Source organism: Gossypium hirsutum, chromosome D10, assembly GCF_007990345.1.
Source record: "Gossypium hirsutum isolate 1008001.06 chromosome D10, Gossypium_hirsutum_v2.1, whole genome shotgun sequence".
Lineage (NCBI taxonomy): Eukaryota > Viridiplantae > Streptophyta > Magnoliopsida > Malvales > Malvaceae > Gossypium > Gossypium hirsutum.
The window spans coordinates 29741171-29747172 of record NC_053446.1 but is presented as its reverse complement, the minus strand read 5'-3'; the positions used below and the strand labels follow the sequence as shown (position 1 = coordinate 29747172).

At 34.6% G+C, this 6002-nt stretch overlaps 1 non-coding gene across 1 annotated transcript; it reads right to left on the bottom strand.

The window, feature by feature from the left end:
* Positions 1–5597: 5597 nt before the first annotated feature.
* On the bottom strand, positions 5598–5704 carry LOC121222740 (small nucleolar RNA R71). The gene has a single exon (XR_005920111.1). It is a non-coding gene; the product is annotated as a small nucleolar RNA R71 (small nucleolar RNA).
* Between the last annotated feature and the right edge of the window lie 298 nt (positions 5705–6002).

Genomic DNA, 6002 nt, shown 5'->3' with positions numbered 1-6002 from the left:
ATGATTTGAAGTGCGCCATTTATACTGATCATAAGAGCCTATAATACCTCATCACCCAAAAGAAGTTGAATTTAAGGTAAATGCGTTGGATTGAGCTTTTGAAGGATTATGATTGTGTGATAAAGTATCATCCTGGAAAGGTGAATGTTGTTGCTGACGCTTTGAATAGGAAATCGATGATGGAGTTGAGAGCTATGTTTGCACGCTTGAGTTTCGCTAGTGATGGTGGTTTGCTAGCTGAACTTCAAGTAAGGCTGACTTTATCTCAACAGATTAAGGAGAACCAGTTGTTAGGTAGAGATTTGTTGAAAAGGATTTTTCAAGTTGAGCAAGGTGTCAATGGAAATTTTGATGTTGACAGGGACGTTATATTAAATTTCTGAGGTAGGTTACGTGTGCCACAAGATGTGGATTTGATGCAAGCAATCCTTACCGAGGTGCATAGTAGCCCTTACACCATGCATCCCAGTAGTGGTAAAATGTATCATGATCTTCGAAGGATTTATTGGTGGCTTGGTTTGAAGCGTGATGTTACGGATTTTGTTGCTCAATTTTTGGTTTTTAAAAAGGTGAAAGCTGAACATCAAGTTCCTTCAGGTTTGTTGCAACTAGTTGCAATTCTTGAATGGAAGTGGGAAAAAATCACCATGGACTTTTTCTTAGGTTTACCTTTGACCTCGACGAAGAATGATTCAATGTGGGTAATTGTTAATCGATTTTTGAAGAGTGCGCATTTCTTGGTAGTGTGTACCAATTATTCGATGTAGAAGTTGGTGGAGTTGTACATTGTCGAAATTATACGTCTTAATGGAGTTCCAGTTTCTATCATCTCAAATAGGGATATGCATTTTACATCAAGGTTCTGAAAGAGTTTGGAAGAGACTTTGGGGTTGAAACTTAGTTTTAGTATAGCTTACCACCCCCAAACTGATGGTCGGTAAGAGAGGGTAATTCAAGTTTTAGAAGATATGTTGCGAAGTTGTGTGATTGAGTTCGGTGGTAGTTGGTAGTGATATCTACACACAACAGAGTTTGCTTACAACAGTAGTTTCCATGTGAGTATTCGCATGACACCATTTGAGGCATTGGATGGTAGGAAGTGTAGGACTGCTTTGTGTTGGACGAAGTTGGATGAAATGAGGGTTGTTGGACCGGATTTAGTTTGAGAGGCTGAAGAGAAAGTGAAGTTGATTTGTGAGAGGTTGAAAGTAGTATCAGATAGGTAGGAATATTATGCGGATTTTAAACGTTAAGATATCGAGTTTCAAGTTAGAGATAAGGTGTTCTTGAGAGTTTCACAGTGGAAGAAGGTTTTGAGGTTTGGAAGGAAGGGTAAATTGAGTCCAAGATATGTTGGACCTTATAAAGTTGTCGAAAGGATTGGACCAGTAGCTTATCGGCTCAAGTTGTTAACAGAAATTTACTGAATTCATGATATTTTCCATGTGTCTAAGTTGTGAAAGTATCGTTCAGATCCGTCGCATATTGTGCCAGTGAAGGAGATCGAAGGTTTTGCGAAACAAGAGAGTTCTATTGGTTAAGGTTTTGTGGCACAACCATAAAATAGAATAGGGTACTTAGGAAGCTGAAGAAGCGATGAGACGTCAATATCCGTATTTGTTTAGCTCAAGTAAATTTTGAGGACGGAATTCTTTCAATCGGGGGAAGTTTTCACACCCAAAAATTGGGCTTAGAAGTTTCGAGCATATTTTAGGAATTTTAGCTCAAACGTGTTTGAAATTTCATAAGCATGGTAACCGAAAATGTTTTTGACAAGGGCTTGTAGGAAATTAAATCAATTTTTGGAAATGAGTTTTAAAGACCTCCAATTTTGAAAATGAGATTGATTTGTAAAAGGGGCAACACTTTGAGTTTTTATAAAGCAGTTTTACCAAAATTTAAAATTCACCCTAAAATTCCCCAACCGATAGTTTATTTTTCACGTTAACATCTTGCTTACCCCCTATTGCCATCTTTGAGTTTTTATAAAGCAGTTTTACCAAAATTTAAAATTCACCCTAAAATTCCCCAACCGATAGTTTATTTTTCACGTTAACATCTTGCTTACCCCCTATTGCCATCTATAGCTCTCTCAAATCCTCTCACTCAATTTTATTTCACAAACTTAAATCCTTTTGATTCCTACCACCTTCCAAATCATTAAACCTCCACTGAATCTCAAGAACAGTACCAAAAAACAACATAGATTTCTCCATTGTCAATCTTGTGGGTTTTTCCGGTTTTCGATAAAATGCTTGGTTTTTCATCAACTAAGGTAACAATTCAATTTCTAATTAGTTTTAAATGTTATCTGGTCTCTTAAACATAATTTTTAGCCATTAAATCGCATGTTTTAAATAAAAGCCAAAAATTGAGTCGTTAATGGTGGATTCCGAGATTTTGAATAAAAACGTGGTTTCAAAGTGATTTTCAACATATTTCAAAATGATTAGAAGGTTTCTAAACTTATTTTGAAGTTTCGTTAAAGATTTCACAGGTTTTAATTAAGTTTTGTAAAAATAACCATTGTACGTTGAAAAAATTCGATATTGTAAATTGGGGGATTTTGTGTAGTTTAAAGGTTGGGAATTAGTCATAGATGAATGAAATTTGTTTCATGCAAAAAGATTAAGTGTAGATCGAGATATTTGAGTTTTCAGTTTTATATGTCGAAGGTTTCGGTTACAAGAGAACTTAGCTTAGGCTTATGTTTTTGAGTATTTTAGGTAAGCCATTGGCTGATTGTTGCTTGTGTATTTGTGTGGTTTGTCTTGCTAAAGCGTCAAAGTCGATAAGACCTTCAATGAGTAGTGACAAAAGCAAGGAAAATATGGTTTGAGCTTTTGGATACCTTGTGAAAGTATATTCAGTGAGTGTTTTGGAATCGCTGCTCATGGACGATTCACTGTGTTAATTGGGAGTTTAGAGGTAGCCAAAACCCTACTCTAAATTCCGAGTGTAAGTGTTCTCATACCTATGATTAATATGTGATAAGTGTGCTTATGTTGTTGTGATAATGAGAACTAAAATGTGATGTTATGACATGAGTTATATGCTTGTGACGACTGTTGTGAAAGTGAATATGTGGGCATTTATACATGCCAAGTGACAGTGAATATATTGTGCTAATGATGTGAATATGCAGTGAATATGTTCTAAAAATCGGTAAGTAAAAGTGTGATAATATTTTGGATATTTTGGCGTTGTGACCTTATGAGATCGTTGGAGATAGTTGGCATGCCAGAGGATTGTGAGTAGTCACCTTTGTGTTGTGATTTTGGGGTGTTGAGGATCGAGACAGATTAGGATAGATAAGGGAATGTGAGCTAAGCTCCATTCATCGGGATATGTTTGGTGTCTTGGAGAGTGTTAGGTATATGTTTCACTTATGGGACATGTTCAACTCTATTAGTCATTTGGTGTGTTGGAGATTCGTGTATGCTATGAGTTCTGATAGTGTCCACTTTTATGTTTCATAACCTCAAGTGTCAAATTATCATTATTTATGACAACTATGTAAAGTGATATATGCTTAAAAGCTAATTTGGTTACCATGAAAATGAACTAATATGTTATGCATGAGTAAATATAATATGATAGTAAAGTTTGGACTGTTATAATTATGCTATATAGTTGTTGTTAACGCAAGATGACTTATTTGCATGGTAGTTATTCTGACCATTCACTGAGGTTGTTAAGCTCACCCACTCTAATAAGTGAAAAAACTAACATATTTTAATCTAATTCTTCATGCGTTTTTGAATGATTATTTATGAAAATTGGTGAATTTGATGCTCCTAATCCTTTTAATTCATGTTCTTATACTTAGGTGAGCATTTGGGAGCAAAATGAGCAAAAAACGAGCGAAAAAATCAGAGAAAAAGAGTAGATTTTAGGAGCCACATGGGTTGGACACACGCCAATATACTAGCTCTTGTCGATTTTGCAACCTGCTTCCTAAACACGCGAAAAAACACAATTTTTAAGTTTTCTAAGCATTCTAAAGTCTATAAATAACAAATAGAAGAAGAGATATGGGAGCCATGAGAGATATTTGAAGAAATAACTTGAAGAACACCATTGGAGTAAACTATGAAGCAGATTTTCATCAAGATCGAAGACTTCCTTTTAATTTCTTTTGAAGTTTTTATTAGTTTATTTGTTTCTTGTGGTTTTTCTGACTTTGAGATGTTTTTATTCAGGATTATGAACTGCTTCCCTAGATTCCTAGGGAAGATGAAATCTATGAAGAATTCTATTATTTAGTTTCTATTTTACTCGATAAATACTTGATTCTTGCTCTCAATTATGTGTGCTTATTTCTTGTTTTAATATTTCTGGGATATTAATTCTTGTTTAATGTGCTTAATTCAGTGGAGGAAAAATCTCTGTTTAAGAGTAGAACTAGCATAACTGAGTGGAGTTGTATGCAATCCTAGAAATATGACGACATAAATCTACTGGATTAGAGTCAAATCTAATAAGGGAATCCATAGATCGAGTTAATGTAACGATAGGAGTTTTAATTAGAAAGAGATTTCAATTAATCAACCTAGAGTCAGTTGCTCTTATTGTCGAAAGAGATATTAGCATAATTTTGGGATTTCTATGGATCAAGACACCAAGTGAATAAATCGTTTAATTCAGATTAATAATAATAGGTAAAGTCTAGGTGGATTCTTTCCTTGGTATTATTGTCTCTCTCATTGGTTATCTTTCGAATATTTTCGTCATTCTCTGTCGAGTTCTTAGTTAAATTAGTTTAGTAAATTTAGTTTAAAAACACATCACTACAATTTTTCGGCTAAATAATAAGAAACCGATAATTACTAATACTTTTAGTCCTCGTGGATACGATATCTCTACTCACCATAGCTATCTATCTATCGATAGGTGCACTTGCCTTCGTCATATTTTTAGTTAGTCATGTGAGACACATCAAGTTTCTGATGCCATTGCTGGGGACTAAAATATTAGGAACACTTTATTTTTATAAATTTAGCCATATTTTATTTTATTTTTATTATATTTTTGTTTTTAGTTTAATTTTTACATTCTTTTTTTTATTTTGCTTCTGGTAGGTTCTTTTGGTTTATGACTAGAAGAAACTCATTGGGACCATTACTTTTCGATAAGGAAATTGAAAGTACTGCTCATAAAAATCATAAACAAGTAAGGCAGAGTTGACATAATTTAGTTGATGAACAAGAGGGCATCATTATTACTGAGAAGATGGGTGATAACCAGAATAGTCAACTACCTCGTACAGCTACAGCAACTCCTGTTGCTCGTACTATGTACGATTATGTCAAGCCCACTTTGACTGGGGCTGAATTGAGTATGGTACAACAGTATGTTCAGTTCAATGGTTTGCATGACTTAGACCCAAATACTCATTTGGTTAATTTTCTAGAAATTGGCGACACTTTCAAGATAAATGGCACCACTAATGACGTCATTCATTTATGGTTGTTCCCATTCTCATTGAGGAACAAAGAAGACCAGTTGTTAAACTCTTTACCACAGGGTTACATCACTACATAGGCTTAAATGATTGAGAAGTTTTTGCTAAAGTACTTCCCATGGCTAAAACATCCAAGTTGAGTAATGATATCTCTTTCTTTGCTCAGATCAATGTAGAGAATTTATACGATTCATGGGAGAGATACAAGGAATTATTGAGAAGGTGCCCTCACCATGGACTACCTTTATGGTTACAAGTTCAAACCTTCTACAATGGTTTGAATCCATCAACTAGGCAGTTAATCGAAACAATAGCCGGTGGAACTCTGAATAATAAAAAACCCAAAGTGGCTTATGAATTTATTGAGGAGATGACACTAAATAATTATCAGTGGCAAGTCATGAGGACAAAGTCGATGAAAGCAGCTAGTGTCTTTAATTTTGATGCAGTCACCATGTTATCAAACTAGGTAGAAATATTAAATAAAAATTTGATGGTTCATATCTTTCTACGCAAGTAAATCAGGTGATACAATGCA